General features: G+C 41.7%; 1 protein-coding gene and 1 long non-coding RNA gene across 3 annotated transcripts in view; one reads left to right on the top strand and one right to left on the bottom strand.

The window, feature by feature from the left end:
* The window catches only part of LOC144584212 (uncharacterized), a 35,325-nt gene extending 14,260 nt beyond the window's left edge, over window positions 1-21,065 (bottom strand). Inside the window, exon 1 of the long non-coding RNA XR_013538325.1 lies at window positions 496-21,065. This is a non-coding gene — a long non-coding RNA (uncharacterized LOC144584212). The remainder of the gene's footprint in view (window positions 1-495) is intronic.
* LOC110078188 (opioid-binding protein/cell adhesion molecule homolog) overlaps window positions 1-22,244 on the top strand; it is a 789,058-nt gene that overhangs the window by 59,200 nt on the left and 707,614 nt on the right. The window lies entirely within an intron of this gene.

The raw sequence follows: 22,244 nt of genomic DNA, 5'->3' as shown, positions 1-22,244 counted from the left end.
AGAAAGAGAAGAGAAAAAAATGTAATGGCTTAATTGCACATGTGATGCAAAGCTATTACTGGTGTTTGTGCCTTTGAATGGAAGCTAGGATGGGTAATTAAGGGAACTGCAATGTGCAACGGGTGATTCAGAACTGGATGTCTGTCTTTGTTTTTGAATAGAGAACATGATTCGTAATGGCAGATCAGGTCATAATAACACTCAACAAGTGCTTGGATCAACTTTACCCCAATTGCATATCAGTTCCTGCCCTCCACCGCAATAAATGTCCAGGACATGCAATGCCTAAGATGCAGGGAAGCAGAAGTACACCCCCACCTTCCCAAAATAAAGAAATGAGTTTCACACATTCCTGGGGAGGAAGGATGTCAGAGTCAACAAAAGTATGCAAAGGAGGAATATGAAGAAAATGACAAATGAAAAGAAGTGGAAATGAGAGCAGGTGGCTGAGAGAGAGGGAAAGGGAGAGAGAAGGATGGAGTGATCATGTCTCACTTGCTGATGGGATGCCAAGGGAGTCCAAGACAGTTTTGCTGGCATCTAATTTGTTCCAGAAATGCAGCCTGTGAAGGCAAGGCAAGAATGGGTCAGAGCAGGGACAGAATTCCAAAGCTGATTCTCATGGAGAGGGCAGCAGGACAGGCTGTCAAAGTGAGCATCTGACACACTTCTGCTTAGCTCCCCTGCTATTAAGTAACATCTCAGAGATTAGTCTGCAGCAAGACAAGGAGGTGCATTTTTGTCTTCCTGCTCTGGCACACAGATTTTTGCTCTTTGTTTCTCAAACTCTTGTATGCCAAAGGTGATTTTTCATTATCCAGCCGCCACCAAGGTTTAACTCTGTGACCAGGATGCTGTTGCGAAAGCACATACTTCCTCTCCCTCTCCCTCTCCCTCCGTTTTAACTAAAATTATATTCAAACGGTTTAGTGATACAGAGCTATTCATGAATCTTTAGCAACATTTCCTTTTGGCCTGTGCAGGTAATGTGGAATAAGAAATTTCTCCTTGAGTACTATTTCCCACCTGGCTGAATTGTCAAAGCCACCTACCATTTTACAATTTTATTTTTGTCCATTGTACTCCCTCCCCTCCCAAATGGGGAATGAGAGAGAGCACAGAAGACTCAAATCAATAAAACAGCAACTAGAACCCACTTAAGGCAAGGTCAGCATTCAGAACACTTTGTATTCCTTGCTCTCACCTTTTGTCTACAAAAACATGGTAGAAGACTGTTGTTCAGCCAGTTTCCTTTCCAAATCTATATATGCTTCCATTGCAACCAAATATTGGCTTAGACTGGTAATAGTTAAAATTATCATTTATACGTTTAATGCATAATTTGATCATCTTCTTTTCATGCACCCACAAGTTCTTCAAAAGTACACAGCAGCATCAGTGCTGTGGGGAAATGGAATTTTCTAACCCTCTTTACTGGGGTCTACTGTTAAATTGATGCATTTGGCTTGAATATCAGGGGAAAAAACTGTTAGAGCAGTATGACAATGGAACCAGTTACCCTGAGAGGTAGTAAGCGCTCCAACACTGGAGGCATTCAAGAGAAAACTGGACCACCACCAGTCCGATCTGCTTTGATTTAGATTCCTGAGTTGAGCAGGGGCTTGGACTGGATGGCCTTATAGGTCCAACTCAATTATTCTATGATTTCCCCCCCTGTTGAAAAACTACTGTCTGTCCCATTGTGGGTGCTGCAGGTGACTTGAGTGAAAATGCCTCCCTCTTTTCCACCCTATTTATAGAATCTGATGTGGAAAGTTATGAAATACTTTGGGGAAAGCAGTTAGCATTCCAATCCCATGCAGTTTGTCTGAAAATGCAACAAACCCTGATAAAATGGTTTAGCAAAATTCTCTCTCTCTCTCTTTCTCATTTTTTAATGTTGACTTTGTAAATAATCTATAAGTGAAATAATATCGGTAGTTAAGACCTCAGGATGAAGGAAGAAATTTGCTGAGTGAGGGAGACAGCAAAAGGTGAAAGAAGCCCATTGCTTCTTTCAGTAAATTGGGTCCCCGGTTGCACCGAAATTATCCATCCTATTTATAGGAAGAAAACGCAAGATGCTATTTTGGACAGTATTTTCCTTGGCAGGAATGCAGGTGAAGGTTAACTGAAATTCTCCAAAAATACAGAAGTCAGAGAATCTCTCAGGACATTTTTTTTTTTTTTTTTTTTTGCAATCCATTTTTTGCAATTCATTTTGAGTCAATTTTATGGGAGTGCTTCATTCCATTGCACTGCAGTTGCATCCGGCTGTTATTCCCTCCATTGCTGTGATTAGCAATTTATACACAAACAGAAGAAACATCCTTCTGTGCTGATCTATCCAGCCTAGTCTCACCTGCATCAACAGACGGCAACTCTTCAGGTTTCTGAGAAAAGTCACACACACAGACAGACACATGGTTTTCTTGGGCATGCCAGGGATTGAACTGAGCAGAGCATGTGACCTGCCTTTGAGGTATGGTCCTTTCCTTTGAGGTATGGCCACGTGGTGGCGCTGCGGGCTAAACCGCAGAAGCCTGTGCTGCAGGTTCAGAAGACCAAGCAGTCATAAGATCGAATCCACGCGACGGAGTGAGCGCCCATCGCTTGTCCCAGCTCCCGCCAACCAAGCAGTTCGAAAGCATGCAAATGCAAGTAGATAAATAGGGACCACCTTGGTGGGAAGGTAACAGCGTTCTGTGTCTAAGTCGCACTGGCCATGTGACCACGGAAGATTGTCTTCGGACAAACACTGGCTTGGAAACGGGGATGAGCACCGCCCCCTAGAGTCGAACACGATTGGACAAAAATTGTCAAGGGGAACCTTTACCTTTACCTTTACCCCTTCCTCATGATGAAGACGATGTCTGGATAGCTCCCTTTTGCCCTTGAATAAAAGTAGAACTAGGTAAATATTACAAGATTTCCCTACTCTGTCCTCACAAAGGAAAGAAGACTTTAAGGGTTGCATAGAAACCATACATGTATTGTACATTGAACCAGCTTGTTCACTCTGACCTTTGGCAACTAGCAGTGTTTTTCTAGGTTTCTAGGCAGAGTCTTTCTCAGCCTTTGTACATTTGGCAGGCATCAACCCTGGCACAAGCTGTATGCTGAGCATAGGCTGCTTCTGTGAGCTACAGTTCTTTTTCTAAGAATATATAATAATCTTAGAACTGTAGAGCTGGAAGGGACCCTATGGATCATCAAGTCCAGCCCCTATCAAGGAAGCACAATGGGTTGGTTATCAAATTCTCAACCTCTGGTTCCACAGTCAGATACCTAAAAAGTCTGAGAATAACCTGGACTTGACATAAAGCGAGCATTTTCTGTTTTTCATTACAGATAATATAATAAGTGTTACAAAGAAAGTTGATAGCACACTCTGGGTACACAAAAGGAGAAGCTTATCACTTTCTTTCTTTATGTGATATGTATGAGTTAATTTCCCACTGTGTCTCAAAATGAACATGGGGTCATAAAATAGCAAGATATTTACCGCTACAACTTTGAAACAATAACTTCCTTTTTTTTAAAGATCACAAAGTAGATACAGGCAGCAGGGGGAAAAAGGCAATGTGATAAAATTAGTAAAACAAATAGTGCAGTAAACTAGAATCAATTAAAAGCCTCTGTGAATTAAAGTGCTTTAAATGTTGCACGTGAGTGGCTGTTTGTAGGGGTATGTATTTTGGGAAAATGTTCAGTAAATGGCAGTTGTCACCTACACAATGGCTTTCTCTGGACACTACCCACTATTCATGAAGACCATGGTTTAAGTGAGCATTATTTTCATCCCTAGTGTTAACTTGGTTCCAGGATAAAAGCAGCTGCATCATTATTAATATAGCAATGAAGATGCTCAGTCATGCAGGTTAAGTTTTTTTTTAAGTTGAGTCATGGCAACTGGACATTTTTCTTATTAGGTTGAAATGTTTCCCTGCTCATCCAAGTAGCTTCTTTACATGCTAATTTACTCTTTTCCACACATGGAAGCTTCTCGGTGACATATGTTTATGTCCTGGATTAACTCTTGGGATAGAACTGATGCTCGCTAAAGTCATCATGGTGAGGAATTCTCAAGCCTCATGAGATTCCTGGCTTTTGTGCAAGAGGGGAGAAGGAAGACTGATATTCTTTCCAATCAAGAGTTTCTGTAATTTGTGCAAGTTGCCTCTGCTCAAAAGCACCAAGTACAGCAGCAGCTATAAAGAGAGGCATATGGTCCCTTCACAATACAAATGCAGGAGATGATACCTTTATGAGACTGCTAAAAATTGAATACTCAGCAGAAGCTTTTATGGATTAAAATCCACTTCTTCAGTATCTTGTGGACAGTGCAGAAAAATTATAAGTGAATGTCCCAAGACTTCATGGCAGAAATCTACTAGATATGCTTCTTAAGGTGAGCTGGTTACAACCAGGCTTTGGGGGTATGGTTTAATGCTTCACCACTGGTAACACGGGATTGGAATTTTCCACCCAGCTATTCAGAGGCAGCCATTTTCTGTGTATATATCTCTCCTCTCATCGCTACACCACCAGTTTTGAAACACAAGCTCCCTCTTTAGCTCTCAGGTGGAGAAAAGTCCACACAGAGACATTGCAGTCTCCATCAGGAAGCCGGGATAAAGTTTGGTTTAATCTTCAGGTGGAAGTACGTAAATCGAAGCCAAACTAATAATGTTACCCAGTGAATGTACCAAGAGATTATATTGTAGCCCATCTTGTCTGGTGTTCAGCGTTTACGTAGTCTCCTTGGCAGCCCTGGGGTATGTGTGTGTGTGGCTTTTCCTGGCATCTCCAAAAAATTCCAGAAGACAACAGCAACAATTAAGAAAGCTATGTGGCTGTTACACAATGCAAATACAGGAGAAGGGCATGCTTTTATTAAAACAATAAAAAAAAATCAAACAGCCAGTGTGAGCTTTCATGGATTAAAATCCACTTCTTCAGGCATGCACCAGTATCTTGGGGACAGTGCAGAAAAACGATAAATCAATGTCCCAAAAAGTTGTGGCAAAAGGCTGCCTGGTATGCTTCTTAAGGTGAGCTAAAAGCCGGTTATAACTGGCTTTTAGGACGTATAGTTTGATATTCTTAGTCCTGGCTTTTGATACACATGTTCAGCCTTGCCTTGTTCTTCCATCCTGGCTACTCCACTACCCTGCAGTTCTCTGCTCACTTCAGACACCAGCCTGTGTCTTGGATGACTTCTTAGGATGTATTTTAGTATCCAAACTTTAAATTACACTTATTTGATAAAGGCCAATATTCTTTAAAGATACCACGCTAAAAGGAAAAGAAGAAAAGCCAAGCTTTACAAGTTTCTGAGCTATTGTTCTGAAAACTACAAAGTTCTTTCTTTTCCCCTTAGTACCTTTAAAATCATCACCATCAAGAGGGAGGTGTTGAGAAGCTTTTTGTCAGCAAATTCTTTACCAGTGTGGCTTGGAAGGGGGAGTTTGGTATCAGATTATTTTAGAAGAAGCTGCTGAGAATCTCAGCCCCTTTTGTGAAATCCACAGTATCTTACATCATGAATGTTGACTGCAGTAATTTTTTTTTAATTAAAAGGTGATTATTCGGCACATTGGTTTGTCTTATTGGAACAAATAATTCTTGATACTTCAAGTGCTTACGGTGTAAGTATTATTCGTTTTAGCAGCCAAGATGGCACCACCCTCAGATGAGAAGGAGATATCTTTAAACTGAAGAGTTAAAAAAATCTTAGGTGAATGAAAAGATAGACTATTAATATTACAATAATCTCAGAAATCTACAGAACTGGAAGGGCGCTATGAATCACCAAATCCAGCCCCTGTCAAGGAAGCACAGTGGGGAATCAAACTCGCAACCATACCTAAACCACTAAGTTATCCATCAATTCAATTAAATGCATGCATGTAGTTATATTTGCATGCATGGCTCTCCTTCCTTTCATTTTATCTTCACAACAATCCTATGAGGTAGGTCAACCCAAGAAATTATGGCTGGCCAAAAATCAACCTTTGAGGACTGCTAGAGAGCTCAGTGTTTTAGGTATCTGGCTGTGGAGCCAGAGATGAGGAATATGATTCCTCAATGTGCGTCATTGACAGGGGCTGGATTCAATGATCCATAGGATCCCTTCCAATTCCGCAGTTCTAATATTATTCATGGGCTGATGGGGATTGGCATCCAGGTTTCTGAGTTCTAGCCTAGCACTTTGACCAATAGGTCACAACTGCTACAGTAGGGAGTAGAGAATCTGAAACAAACCAAGGCCTGAACATACACAGTGGGAAGACAGGAGGGACTGGTGTGCTCTGGTCCATGGGGTCACGAAGGGTTGGACAGGACTAAACAACAAAAATGGAAGGATGGCTGACTGTTAAAGTGGAATGGAAAATGTGGAGTGGGAAAATGGAATGGAGTGACTAGTATCCAGTAAACAGCTGCTCTAGACTATAACATATTGTGGCAGATCCTTCTCTGTTCATCCATTGTGGCCAGAAGATATAAGCATCTGAGCTGAGCAAAGACTTTTTCAAGGGCCAGCCCTGCTGTTAGGCAGAGTGAGGCAAACGCCTCAAGGCAGCAGATTTGGGGTGTAAAAATCAACTGCAAATTCTTAGTACGTAATTCAGTTTCTTATTGTTGTATCTTTAGTGACAGCCAGGACAGGCCCTTGTGGTTTTTTTTTAAACTGTCCCAGTTGTCAAAACAGCTGGGCCAGCCTTAAGTACTGAGCAGCTTGGCATTGATGAGGAGTTTGGTGGAGTGACATGGTCGCATTCAACATGGCTCCATCTCATACAGAAGCGGATGAATTAGAGTTGGATGGGGAAAAATAAATAAGAGGCTATCAAGCCTCATGTTTCTTTTAGCAGACACTGGCAGGTGTTCTTTTAGCATATCCTTGCAATTCCTTGAGCACCATTTGGTGGAAAGCAGGGATAAAAACGAAAACAAACGGGCATGCCTAACATGTCTATAACTGCACTTGAAAGTAACATCTTGGGCTCCTCTTTCTTGCTCCCCCTCCTGTTAAAAAACAGATTTCAAAGGCCACTTTAGCCTGTGAACCAGGTTGGCACGAACTTTGGGTCTCCAGTTGTTTTGGATTACAAGGCCCATAATCCTTACCATGGACCATGTTGGGTGCAGCTGACAGGAGTTGTAAATCAAAATTTTGACACAGTGAAACATTTCTCGCCTTTGCTGTAAATCATTATCAAACTATGTTCATGCCTTCTTAGGGTTTTGTGGTTTTTTTGCCTTATTTTCCCCATCTTTCCATCACTTGTAGCTCAATGTCATGATTTCCCCAAAGTAAATCACCTTTCTGGAGGCTGCGATGTCATTAATGCCAAAAACATGTCATTTGATAAGGACTCCCCACCCCCCTTGTTTTGCTGTATTCTTGGGAAGCTTTCTCAAAGTCATAAACATTTCATGAGAACCAGCCCCAGAGGATAGAGCCAACACATAAAGTTTAGTGTCTCAGTAATGAGAGCTTCAATGACAAATGTTGTTGATTATGGCAATCATAATCTCAGTAGACATTAATTCTCTAAATATTTGTGTCTGTCTGTCTGTGTCTACATAGAAGAACTGGGTTTGGAGGCATGCATCATGTCACCACACCTCAAAAAAGGCATTGTGGAACTGGAAAAGGTGCAGAAGAGAGTGACTCAAATGAGGATACGGCTGGGGCACCTCCCTTACAAGGAAAGGCTACAGCATTTGGGGCTCTTTAGAGAAAAGGTGCCTGAGGGGGGTGGGACATGACTGAGACATATAAAATTATGATGGGGATGGATAAAATGGATAGAGGGAAGCTCTTTTCCTTCTCACACAATACCAGAACAAGGGGACATCCACTCCAATTGAGTGCTGGGAGAGGGAGAACAGACAAAAGAAAATATTTCTTTACCCAGTGTGTTGTTAGTCTGTGGAACTCCTTTCCACAGCATGTGGTGATGGCATCTGTCCTAGATGCCTTTCAAAGGGGATTGGACAGATTTCTGGAGGAAAAGTCCATCACAATTTATAAGCCATGATGGAGATGTATAATCTCCAGGCTTAAGGAAGGTACCTCCAAATGCCAGATGCAGGGAAGGGGTATCAGGAGACAGGCATCCAGTGGTCTTGTGTGCTCCCAGAGGCATCTGGTGGGGCCACGGTGAGATATAGGAAGCTGGACTAGATGGGGCCTTGGCCTGATCCAGCAGGGCTCTTCTTATGTTCTTATGATGATTCGTTCATTTGAACATCTGTTGGGGACAGATCAAAACATTCAGGTTTTCTCAAATATACAGTGAAGATATATATCTCTGCTATATATTTGAGAAAACCTGAACATTTGACCGGATAATAATTCATAAATGGAACTAGAAATGTGTAAAACTGCTCAGAAATAAAGTATGCAACATTTATATACATTCAAAGTAAAATATGAAAATAACACAAATTAGGCATTTAAATTAAGTTTATATCCAGTTTCCATGTCATATAATATAAAAGCAGAGTTCTGAGCATAGATCAGTGGGCTGACATCCACCTTCAGGATAGAGATTAGAGAGTATTGCAGGTCAAACAGTTTTCAAGGACTTTTCCATTTCTCTGCATTGAACCACATTTGCTTGACTGGTGGGTTTACGTTGGCAATGTAACCTCTAGGCTGTATGTGCATAAGTGAGAGAGATTTAGCTGGGGAAGAGATAAACAGGAATTTTTCAGTAAACATAAATAAGGCCAACCTACAACAAGAACATAAAAACCACACTAGTGGTGCAGGGGGATTTTTATGAAAGCCGGGAGGAAATTTAAAGTTTACCCCTGCTTCATTACTTGGTTGAGGCCTACTTACTGTATTTCTTTCTAGCTTCTTTTTAATGGTGGTTATTATCGATCATGCATTTGCACTGTGTCTTAAGAAGGCATTTTGCCAATAACGCCAAAACACCTAATTGCTCATCTCCTTCATTCTGCTCCACTGACCATGTGGGTTTAAAATGTCCATTTGCAACCCCCTTTCACCATCTGCCTGACCCCTCCTATCCTCAGCTCTTGTGAACGAACCCGGTGGGTTTGCTAAGTATAATCGGAACAGTTTGTTTTAAAGTCTCGCCAAAGCACAGTGCTGGATTGATAGCATCTTCATCCTTTTTGAATCGAACCACTGGGAGCCATTAGATTTTTTATTGCTCTCTACGGCTCCTTGGCTGAAACAGAATAGAGAGGATGACCACTATAGTTGTTTTGCTTCCTGTTCATATGCTTTATGCTGTGTGGAATCCCGATCCTTTCTAGGTTCCTTATGGGTTTATTTATAGACCACATTAGGCAAAATCCAAGGAAACAAAGCAAAATAAAACAAAAGACAAAACGACAACTTTATACACCACATCACTCAATAACTGAAGTTTTCAACTAAGGGTCCAGATGTTTTAAAAAAAATCTGGAAAAAAATGGGGGAAAAGTTGTTTTTTTTTGGGGGGGGGGGAATTAGAAATTCCCATTTCTCTGTCAATCCAGTCTAGACAACTTTACATATATAATTTTTTTTTCTGGGGAAAAATATTTCTCCCTGTTTTTTTCTGGGGGGGGAAATGGAATATTCTTGGAAATTTTACATCTAAGGGTGCATCAGATTCAGACAAATCCCAATCTGTGAACTGGATCAGCCTGGTTCAGTCTGATTTGTGTGAATTCCAGACTGAATTGGAATGTCCCCATTCCTTTCTAGGCCAAAGCAAAGCAATTTTACAAATTTGGGATTTGGCTCACTAAGAGCAGTGGTCCCCAACCTTGGGCCTCCAGATGTTCCTGGACTTCAACTCCCAGAAATCCTGGCCAGCAGAGGTGGTGGTGAAGGCTGCTGGGAGTTGCAGTCCAAGAACATCTGGAGGCCCAAGGTTGGAGACCACTGACTAAGAGGATAAGACATGCTTTCTCAGGCCATTTTTTAAAAACCAAACTTTAAAGGTGCCTAATGCACAAAATCCATAAGCTAGATGTCTGAAATTTAGCAGGTTTACTCCCCTTTTAAGGGTTTGTCATATTTCCAAATTTCACATATGTTAATGCAAAAAAAAAAAAGCATCATGTTGGTTTTCTTGACTTCACAAATTTACAAAATGGCGGGTCTGATTTCCCTGTTTATACCTTGAACCAGCCAGGTTCATATAGCAAACTATCTTTTGGATTTTGATATGTATCTTAGTATTCAACATCTTATTGTCAGAGGAGGAGGGAGTATTAGCCGAACATTAAGCATGTGACCCATTCAGATGTAGGCTGTCCATCAACCTGCAGGAGATCAGTAAATTTCCTCTATGAAACCCTTGGCTAGCTCACAGTACATCATCTTAGAACTGGAGAGCTTGAAGGGATCCTGTGAATTAGAGATAAGGATATTCAAATTTGTAAATGAATACGAATATCCCCGTCCCAGGTGCAACTAATGCAGGTGTGGCCCCCACGACTGGACTTGTCCACTCAAGTGTCCCGGCGCCATTAAGGTCACACATTGTAGCAGTAGCTCCATTGTCTCCATCCTTGGCTGGCCATTCCAGCCAGGGAGTGGGAAGACGAGTCTCCTCGCATCCCTTATGGATCATTGAGTGCATCCTCTGTCAAAGAGGCACAGTGGGGAATCAAACTCCCAACCTATGGCTCTGCAACCAGATACCTAAACCCCTGAGCTATTTATTCAACATGCTGGTAATCTCCATGGCATGGCGGGCCTATAAGGCCATGGAGTCCAACCCCCTGCTTATTGCAGAAATCCAGTCAAAAGCAGATCTGATAAGTGGCTGTCCAATTTTTGCTTGAATGCCTCCAGCATCGGAGTGCTCACTACCTCCTGAACTAATTGGTTCCATTGACGTACTGCTCTGTTATGAAGTTTTTCTTGATCTTCAGTAGCTTGAGCCCATTATTGCACATCCTGCACTCTGGGATGACTGGGAACAGATCCTGTCCCTCCTACCTGGACTGCTAACTAAACCTAGTTTTCCAAGCGTTAAATGGTGGTTCCAAGTGTTCTTCACCATTGGCTGTACTAGTTAAGGTTGAGGGAGTTACAGTGCCTTGATAGTTATGGCTGGCAAGCTATGTTTTTTTTTTAATCAGTCACAAACTTTGTAGGTTGTTTCTAAATATGGAACAATAGTAAAAAGAAATGGAGTTCATTCTCTTGAGAATGGTGAGAGCGGTGTTTCCTTCCCTCAGCTCCGTGCAGGCCGGGAGTGGATAGTTTTGCCGACACGTTTTCTAATTTAATTACTTATCCTTGTCTCAAATTGTTTATGGTACACTAGGCTATTTAATGTGCCATAAGCAAATGGTTCTTGAAAAGAGGAAGAGAATTTATTTGTTTTAGCTAGCTACTCCAACAAAAGTCTATTTCCTCAGCTAATTAAGATTCCATTCGCTAATTTAAATGTTATGCTAATTAAAGCATAATTCTAAAACCATAAAAAGGATTTTTTTTATTATTATTACAAAAGAAAAAAGAAGAAGAAGAGGAAGGCAGAAAGAAAGGAAACCAGTTGGCCTTTCGGAATTACATTAAATTTATTGCATCGCCATTACAATGGTGAGTGGAGTAATTATTTCGTTTGCTGCACATACTGTATTTGGGGGTTGCTTTTTATGCATTCCCCTTGCTCCCTTCCTTATCACACTTCAGCTCATTAACACTGCCTTCCTTGAGCTTCTCTCTAATGGGCATCTCATCTTGTGATGGTTTCAGATGAATTGGCAGTGTGTTCCTGAAAGTGGCTCCCCTTGTGTTTCTCTTAGATGGACCACCCACAGTGCTGCTCCACTCCAGACTCTTCCCTCCACCCCTTTACTTCATGCTGAAGAGGCAACCTCTGAACATCAGCTCTGCAAACAAGTTTTGTGGTCAAAAGTGACTCAGAAAAGTTCACGTTGATCCTTTTAATTACTCTTATTCCTCGCTCTTGTTTTAAATACTCGGTTCTTCCTATTTTAATGAGACTGTGTGTGTACAGAAGTTTCCAGCAAGACATGAAGCTGATATTATTGCCTCAAGGTGATAGGTAATCTTAGTTATCAGACTTCATCGTAGTGGCCTTGTCTGACTCTTCTTCTTGATTTAATGCCTAAAATTGCAATACCGTGGCCAGTTCTTGAACTCATCCTATGTCTCTTTGGCTCATCCCTCTTTCTAAGGGCATCATTCTCACTGCAGAGTGTGTTTGCAACCACTTAAAATCTGGCAATAAATATGAGTTCTTTATTAACAATAGCAAGCTTCCTTTGGACTCCTAATTGTCTGCGTCGCTCCCGTAAGGTCTTGGTGTAGTTTGTTGACCTCACTTCCTTGGATCTTGTCCATCAAGTGATGTATTCCTTCTGTGTCACTGAGGCCCCAATCAGACACTATAGTTAGCACATCATTGGAAGTAGAAAAGACTTCAATGTTCAAGCTGCACGGTCTCCTGCCAGCATCCCGTCTGAACAATTACATACAATTACTGTGTTTGATGTGCAGATGACCAGTTACAATATTGTACAAGCTAGTTTGCAAGTTATGTGAAAAAAATGGCGGGATTTTGACCAGATGGTTTTTAACTTCTAAGGAACTGTGACTACACTGAACTCTCTGTAGTGTCTTGTTCATTCCTGAATTATGTTCCCCATCTGGTGGCCCTTGATTTATGTACGCAGCTGTCATCCATCTCCCATCTAATACTCACTTCTGTGTGCACGAGGCAAGTGTCACCCCTGAATGTAAGATAGAGTGTGGGCTTTACAGTTGCCCAGACTGTATCAAGGCAATGTTGTGCTCCGGATTTAGGCTGATTTTTAAGCCTCCCTTTGACTCGCACCGGCAAATCCAAACTACTATTGTTGTACTGTAGTTGGTGAGGCAGCTGCTGCTGCTTTCACACTAATGTACATGGAATTTGGAAACACAATAGACCTTTAAAAAGATAATAAGTCTGCTGGATGTTGGACACCTGGTTTCAGGAACTCACTTACTGGGGATCTTTAAAGTTTGCCTTTTCCTTCCAGAAGAAAATGAACAAAGAAGCAACCTAAAGAATTTGATTCAGTTCCCAATTCAGACACAAATCAATTTGTAAGTTTGCTTTGCTTTGCCTCTGAACCAAATCTGGCCATTCTGCTTCAATCCTGACCTTGTACACATTGGTCCAAATGAGTCCCATTCAGTTAATGCTAGATTTGTCTGAAACCCCAGGTCACGTACGCTTGACCATTAATGCTATTTAGTTTTGATTGCCGTCACTTCACTACAGTCTTCCCCAGGCCAGAAGTCTTTTTAACAGGGAAAGGCTGAGGACCAAATTCAGGACCCTTGTCTTGTAAAACATATTCTCTTCTCCTAAGCAATGGTCCTTCTCTAACACAGTCTGCTCTTTGCTTTCTCATTGCTTCAGGCTCCATGCAGTTTTTTTCTCTCTCCCTTACTGTAGGGACTGGTCTCTGGAGACTCTGGCTTTGTCCCCCCACCCCACCCCTGCTGATCCAGCTCATTTACTATGCTGGCTGTTCTGATTCTGCCTTTTGATAACAGATTTGTCCCCGGTGCAAAGAGAAATTCAGCTGCAAATAGATGCCTTTGGAAAAGAGATTTAACTATGTGGAAACTAGTCAGGGGGTCTTTCTTTTTATTTACATATTTATCTTCTCCCTCCTTTTTTTTTTTTTTTTTGATAAAAAGAACCCAATTAAGATTCTCAGATGAACCCAACCACTCCTCAGCTGCCGGCTGCTGTGGGAGCTCTCTCATCAGCACCATATTAAATCGGCAAGCTGAGCATTGTGGTTATTATTTTTGTTTGTAGTGTCTGAATAAATAAATTCCTTGTGACATTTCTAAATAATTGAACTCCTCCTTTCTCCTCCTCCTCTCCTTTCTCCTACACCACTTTTCTCACCTACAGCTTTGCATTGTCCTTGAAGTGCCTCTGGTGGTCAACCTCCCCTACCATTCCTCAGGACCCTACAGGAAGAAAAAAACTTTAAGCCTTCCAGGATAAGCCTTCTTTCCCATCTCCCCATATTCTATCTTACCAGCTTCATAGCCTGTAGAGTGATTATGCTGTTCGTTACAGCAACTTTGGGTACGCAGAATAAAAGGGGCAATACTGCTAGCTTGCTGTCATGACATACAAAGCCCTGTCTCCCTAGTGAGGCTGTCGAGCAACCGAAGTGCCCTGGGGTTTCAACCGGGATGGTTTCCCAGAATGGAGATGAGATCTGGTTATCTACCACCCCCAGTGGAACAAAACTAGAAAGGAAGTGCAAAGACAGAATGACTTGTTGACAACTGGAATATACCTGATTCTTCTTGACATATTTATTTCCCTCCCTTTTTCCTTCTTTTCCTTCCTTCCTTCCCTTCCTTCCTCTTAACTAGTCATTTGAAAACTGTTGAGTTCTTTTGAAATCCCTTAGGCATTTCACCTGTGAAAGAGTATCTCTGCATTCATTCTAAATTTCACTGTAGGCATAACTTCCGTGGAGGCTCTCTTCTCTATCCTTCAGTCTGAATCTTGCATTTCCAAGAAGCATTTTTAATATGAATCCTTCCCGTGACTTGCTTTAGCCCATGGTACAAGCATACAAAGCAAAATCTGCTCTGTCCCTGTTAAAGGACAACTGATTGCAACTTGCACCAATTCAGAGCAAATATCTTTTCCTTGAAGACTGTTATAGTGATCGAGAGGAAAGTTTTCATGGGATATGGGCAATTTTTTTTTCTTTTACATCTCTGTATTCCCTCTTCTTGCTTTCACATGCAGTAGGAAGAGATTAATGGATTTCTGATGGACTGGCAGTAGGAAATGAATGAGTTTGCAATTATTTTAGCATTCCTTGATTTGCCTAGTAGGAAGACTACCAGGTGCAAAACACAAAGACAAAGCCTAAAACATTCCCTGCCCATATTCCAGGCTTTTCATAAAACCCTGCAACGCCTGCCCATGATTGCTGCTTAACAAAGATTTGAACCAAGGTGGAGCAATGGGTCCATGGGTAAACAAAATGGAATTTGTTTACCAAATTCCATTCTCTAGGCATTCTGGTGGCTAGGGGTAGCAGACTTCAGAATTAGACAACATACGTTGTGTTTACTAGAATCTATTTTTCCACAAATGTAAGATCCCAGCTGTCGATTTTTTAGAACTTATAGTCCTCTCACACAAAAGAAGGATGTTCCTGGGTACCATAAATGTATTTTTTACAATATAAAGAACAGTATAACATGCTAGGAGCAGGAAATCATTGCCATGAACTGCAGAGGTACGAACAAATCCGAATCAACCTTTGACCCAGGCCTGAACCTCCTAGACATGAAGAATGCAAGAAGAAAATATTCCATCCATTTGTAATAATAATTCAGTTATCTGATTTCTTTATATTTGTAATGGAAAGGATAGCCTTTAAAAATGAGAGAAAGCGAAATTTACAGATTCGCTCATCCAGCTTAGTTCATTCAAATGTAGGCTTGAAACCCTGGATATTCAACCCTGCTAAAACAGGGTTGAAAACAGCTCCCACCCCAAGGCTCCTGATATTTAACACATCTATGAGAGCACATATAATTAATTTCTCTCTGTGGTTGGAATATTGCACCTTGTGCAAAAGGATGAACGATAATCCATTACAGTTAATTTTTGAAGAGTTTATTAAAATTTTCAAAACATATTTGGAATAAAAAAGACTTCAGCTGGAAAAAAAAATCAGGAGAAAGCAAAACAGAGAGATTTCCTCATTCCTGTGCCCTAAATAAGGAATGGGAAATGTAGAAGGGCGTGCCCCAAAACACACCATAGGCTAAACTAGACCCAGAAACACCAACAAAGAAGTAAAACTCTGAATAATCCAAATGAGAAGCGGTTGGAAGTCTACTAACTCTTCATTCTCTGGGAGCTAATTTTTGGAGTGGTCAATGCATCTAAGATCAGAAATAATCCTTATCTGGGCACTCTTCCCCGCACGCAATCCCAGTGCAGAGCATAAGGCGACTCTCAGATATATGATTTTGCAGCAGCATACAACCCATGATTTGCACTTCATTCAGTTCTGGCCTACATGCTTTATGGGGCCACAAACAGAACAGATCGGTTGGATTTGAATTTAGTGAATCAAGAAGGGATAAATTTGAGGTTTTTGGATGGCTGGCAAAGATTAGCCTTGAGCTGCAGTGCTGTAGAAAGCAGCACCATTGACATTGTTTATTCATATGTCTCTGAAATTGAGCATTATGCATTCTTTAGAAATGCTTATTCTATATTTTTGGTTCCGTGTCAGGGGCTCTCCAGGTTTCAAACAGGAATGCCCTACTAGAATACCCAGAGACAGAACCTTGAATCTTTCACAAGCAAAGCAGATGCTTTTACCATTAAGCCACATCCCCTTTCCCATCATCATGAAGCCACCTGGATATTGGCATATTCCCATGGACTCAGTTTGCATATTTCTTTTCAGAATAAATAAGTACCTACAGCAAAGTTTCCATGCATCTACTGTACTCATTCTTCATCAAGAGTACCCAGTGATTCCCAACCTTGGGTCCATGATGTTCTTGGACTACAGCTTCCAGAAATCCTGGAGGGCACAGCTAGTCTTCTGGAAGTTTCAGCCCAAGAATATATGGGGACATAAGGTTGGATAGCAGCACTCTAAAACAACATATCCCATTGGCCACCATCACTGGCTATGCTGGCTACAGCTTGAGAAGAGCAGGATGTCTGCACACACTCAGTCTGGAATCATTCTGCAATAACTGTTTGAGGATTATCTCCTGTCTTTCTCAGTTAGCCCACAGTTATTTTTGCTTTTGCCTAGAAGTGACTTTAAATGCCAGGTGTTTTCATCCCATACAGCAAGAAGCTATGAAGCTCTGCTACTGATGCCAGCTAGTGTTTTTTGAATCTCTCCACACCACCCACATTTGGTGTTTCCACTGGCTTGGCTGAGTTTTTACCCAACTGTGTGCAAGAGAGTGATCCTCCCTGCTTAAGGGATTTCATGGCGAGAGAGCTGGATTAGGTAGATTTGATAGGAATGGATAGCTTCTGAGAATGAAATTATTTTGCTTGCATTTCAATTTCAGTCTCATTGCTAGCAAAAAAAAAAACCGGCAGAGGGGGGGCACAAGTGGGAAACACATACGATCCAGAGTTAATTAACTTTGCAGCAGTTTTCATCTGGTTTCTCCCGCTCAATTCATTTTTAACCATTTAGCAAGGGAATCTTTAAACCGCAACTTCCAAGCGGCATTAAAGAATGGAAAACTCAATGCTGACAGCTCCCCTGACCCCCACTCCTAATCTCTGATGAACCGGCTGCTAACTACCTTATAAGTTATTTGAGTAAAATTAAGAGATGGTATTGCAGCATATTAAGATTTTGGAAGGAGTGGAGAAGGGGGAGAAGTGAGAGGGACAAGATCACACCAGGCCTGACTAGTTGACTGGAAATAACAAAATTGTCATTGGCTGATAACATTCATCTCTGTGGCTGTTGGAAAAATTCTGCCAAGCATCTTCCTGGAAATCGAATACATTATGCTTAAGTCAATCACACAGCTGGAGGAGCTTGGCATTTCTGTTGGCTAGGTGATAGTTTGGTTGATCTTTGCCCCTGGAGGTTCTGGAAAGAAGCATGTAGGAGGAGGTAAAGTGTTATTTGAACGGCTTGGTACTAGATTTCAGAACACAGTTTGCCTGCTAAGGAGGAGGTGAATCATTATGCTAGCAATCTTGGACTGAAACAGAATGGCCAGCTTGAAACAGTAGGGACAAACAACAGCACTATGTCATCTTTCTATAAAACGACTCAGGTTATTATGACTGCTATATAATGTACAGGTTAAGTCAAGGAAGCAGAAGGCCCAGGTTTAGATTTTGTCTTAGGTGGCCTTGGTCAGTCCCTGCCTTATATGTGTTCCTCCTGCAATAAAGACTGGCTTAAAAGCCTGTTGTCACGGTTACTGAGTGGTTCATGAATTGCTTGGAATAAGGATATGAAATGCTTTGAAAACAAAGTATACTATTTGTAATCCTGGTGGCAGTATACTGTGTGTTTTGTATCCCACCTTTCTACCAGGCTGAGACCCATGGTGACTCAGGGCTGAGAATAAAGCCGATACAGAAAAGCATTAAAAGCCACAGAAACAAATAAAAACATATAAAAGATGATTATGTTAAAATACAAATCAAATATAATATTAAAAGGCAATAAAAAACAATTCAAAATACAAGAAGGAAGGAAGGAAGGAAGGAAGGAAGGAAGGAAGGAAGGAAGGAAAGCACAGGTTAATTAAAAATGCTTTCCAGTTGCCCAAAGTCTTCTATAATTAAAAGGCTTTTGACTGCCAATGGAAGGGCAGCTGAGCTTGGGGGCAGCCACTAACAGGATCCTGTCTTGCCTTCCCAACAAACATGCCTGTGAGAGGACTGGCTGTTCCGAAGACCTAAGAGTCTGGGCAGGCGTTTCTGAGAAATAAGGAACCAAGTTGTCTGTAGGTGGCGCTACGTTTGGAAATTTTTCATTTCCACCCATGTACATGTAGCTGGGTTTCTGAGCAGTGCTTGAGGCACCTCTGTTACATTCCTGCTTAGAATCTGAATAGGGAGGAAGCAGTGCTTACTGAAGTCATTCTTGCCCTTGGTGTCAGTAGAGGTCAAAGAAAAAAAAACGAATCTATGCATTGCACTGCTCAGAATCCTTTACTGTAGGCCTCTGAAAGGAGATAAGTACAGCCCTGCATAGTGATCTTACTGTTTTGTATCACACTCACAACATTCATGCTCCACTGCAATGTAACAACCTGAATGATTTGTGGTCAGTGTTCTGCATGACTCAGTGGAAGCCTGCAGAAGGATTTACCCTTGTCCAGGAGGACAGAACTCAGTTGTGGCAAGGAGGAAAGGGCAGGTTGGGGTGGGTGGGTGGAGAGAGATCAAGACACCATTGGTTGTGATCCTCAGGTCCAAATGGCATCTCAGTGTCAAGCAACCATACTTCCAACATTATGAAGTGGCAGGTTTGTGCAAAGCTAGCATTTGAGAGAGAGGAAATGGGGGGACTTCAAAGATGGCTGGGAAGGGCAAGCATCAAAGGCCAAGAAAGAGGGGCAAGCTGCGGCATGGCAATGCAAGGGATTAAAAGCAGCCGGATCCACAGCCAAAAACAGAGGGAGACTCATCTGCCCAGGAGGGATGGGGGGGGGGAGGCAAAGTGAAAGGAGCAGGGCACAAGGAGAAAGGGTTGTGCTATCTCCCCCACCCACCCTGATCTCAACAAGGGGAGACAAAAGGAAAGCATTCCCCTCCTTTTGCACCTTGTGTTGCCCTTACGCACACAGAGGAGAAGAGGCAGGGATTGCTTGGAGGGTGGAAAGCAGATGAAAAAGGTGGGTGTGCATCCAAACAAGAAACCTCCCCAACCGGATCTTTGTGTCCCTGTAAAAATAAAAGAGACTCTTCACACTCTGCTACAGATTCACACTCAACTCTCTGTTCACACTTTGCCTTCCAGCCATGTTTGCCTTTTTTTGCCTCTTTTTTTTTTTTTTGCAAATCCCCCATGGGGAGGGGGGAAATGGAGGGGGGAACCCAATGTGTTTTCCTTTGCTTTCTTCAATTTGCTGATATTCTGACATGGCTTGTCTATTAAGCACTTCATGATACAGTACTGGGAATTCAAACTGGAAGGAGCCTTGGCAGCTTGGACAGATGCAAGGCTCAGTTTTAGTCCATTCCCAGTGACTTCATGTGTTGGGAATGGACTAAACTAGAGCTCATTGGCCAATGCAAAAAAAGGAGAAGCCCTGGGCAGTGTCTGAAAAAAAAAGGTGCAGGTCGGGGTACCCTGGGGACAAATCGGGAGAAACTGGTTTGCTCATCATGTAGATGCCAGGAAAAAAAAAGAGAGAGTGGACAAATCTTCCCCAGCAACACACCAAACAGGGAGACCATAATGCCTGTCTGGACATGCCAATAGTTACTTCTCTGTGCCTAAATCTAGCAATCTCTTTGATGGACGTGTTGGGGTTTCCAGAGTAACACCACTGGAGGTTTTGTTGCATGTAGATTCAGAGTGCAATAAACAATACATCCTTCTATTTCCTTCTTAAAACAATAAAACACAGCCAAGTCCTGGAACAGAGCTTGTAATTAAAGATTGTGGCATGCTGAACTAGTTTCTATAATATTGCCTACTACTGCTGCTACTCTTCTTCTTCTTCTTCTTCTTCTTCTTCTTCTTATTCTTATTATTATTATTCTTATTATTATTATTATTATTATTATTATTACTACTACTACTACTACAACTGGGGTAAGAGGTCTCCATAGTACTGAAGGTCGTGTTTCAGATTTGCCAGCAGACAGAAAGCAGAGTTCCAAGGAACCGGGTCTAAGGAGCATGCTGAAAGGGTTGATTTGCATATTTAACATTTATATTTTTAATTTGGATTTTTAAAATAATGGTTTCGACAATGTTTTTTTGCTAACTGAAAAATGACTTCTGCTTAAGAGGAGGGCTTTGTTTAATGGAAAGGTAAAGGCAAAGGCAAAGGTTCCCTTTGACATTTAGTCCAGTCATGTCTGACTCTAGGGGGCGGTGCTCATCCCTGTTTCCAAGCCGTAAAGCCAGCGTTTGTCCGAAGACAGTTTCCGTGGTCACGTGGCCAGTGCAACTAGACACGGAACGCTGTTCACCTTCCCACCGAGGTGGTACCTATTTATCTACTCGCATTTTTACATGCTTTCAAACCGCTAGGTTGGCGGGAGCTGGGACAAGCGATGGGCACTCACTCCATCGCGTGGATTCGATCTTACGACTGCTGGTCTTCTGACCTTGCAGCACAGAGGGTTCTGCGGCTTAATCTGCAATGCCACCACGTCCCACATTTAATGGAAATATCTCCCATAACAACAACAACAACAACAACAACAACAGCAGCAGCAGCAGCAGCAGCAGCAGCAGCAGCAGCAGCAGCAGCAGCAGCAGCAGCAACAACAACAACAACAACAACAACAACAACAACAACAACAACAACAACAACCTTTGAATTGCCGCATTGGAAGTTGAGTGGTACTGGGGTGCTACAAAAATGCTCCTGCCATGCCATATGTAGCATGTGCATTGATTGTTTCCCCAATTTTGCGTCCCCAGATGTTCTTGGAATGCAACTCCCATAAGTCTTCACCACAAGCTGTACTAGGGCTTCTGGGAGTTTTAATCCAAGAGTGTCTGGGGACCAAAGGTTGGGAACCACTGTTCTGGGAGCATACCAATATCTATTGAACCTCTGGAGTCCAGCTTGAAAAATGAGTAAGTGATGACTAATTAGGATCAAAGATTGCAGTAGGTGGGGGAGACCTTTACAAATTTTCCACAGATCATATGTTTGTGTGTGTGTGTGTGTTTGTGTGTGTGTGAGAGAGAATTGCTTTAGTTTGTTGTATTTCCATAGCTTTTTTTCTTCTCCAACACAAGGCAGAAGCAGAATGAACAAGTATATAGTCCCGTGCTTGTATTAATTCTTAAATTCTGCTTTTTTAAGAAATTGGATTCTCTTATTGGAGAGCATGCTACCTTTATATTTTAAGTTTTTATTTTTTTAAAAAAATGTAGTATAAATAATGTTTTATAATCATAATCTTTAATATGGAGGCTTTTAAGCCAATTAATCATTACAACCATGCTATTAATCAAGTGAAACTTAAGAAATCTGCTATTGTGACTGTTCCTATGGAGAGTTTACTCTTAGGGCATATGCCACTGGCTTCCTTCCACTTCAAATCAGCCACACTTTTAAAAACTCTTTGACTCCTACTTACAACAATCATATCCACCCCTCCTTTCTAAGACGTTAATGGCAGTGGGGAAAATATAACAATATCAAATATAATAAATTAGAAGCAATGCTTTACAACCTTCCTTTGGGAGCAATCCCCTCCCTCTCCGGATTTGGATAGAAGAGGGTGACAGAGCATCGATCCCTTCAAGATAAATGGCAGGGAAATGCCTCGTGGCTGGGTGAATCAATGTATCTCTTTAAAAGACTACAACAAACTAGGTTGAAAGTTGAAAGGTATGTATTGATGTGTTGGTGGAGAAGCGGAACATATATTTCTCCATTCAGGCTGGGCTTTGAAATACTTGACTGAATCCCTGCCAAGATGTATAAAGTGGTGCTTTCTTTCTAGAATATCTACCCACACACCCTCCTTGGC

Source organism: Pogona vitticeps, chromosome 8, assembly GCF_051106095.1.
Source record: "Pogona vitticeps strain Pit_001003342236 chromosome 8, PviZW2.1, whole genome shotgun sequence".
Classification (NCBI taxonomy): Eukaryota; Metazoa; Chordata; class Lepidosauria; order Squamata; family Agamidae; genus Pogona; species Pogona vitticeps.
The sequence above is the reverse complement of the archived record's forward strand: the minus strand, read 5'-3'. Positions and strand labels throughout refer to the sequence as shown.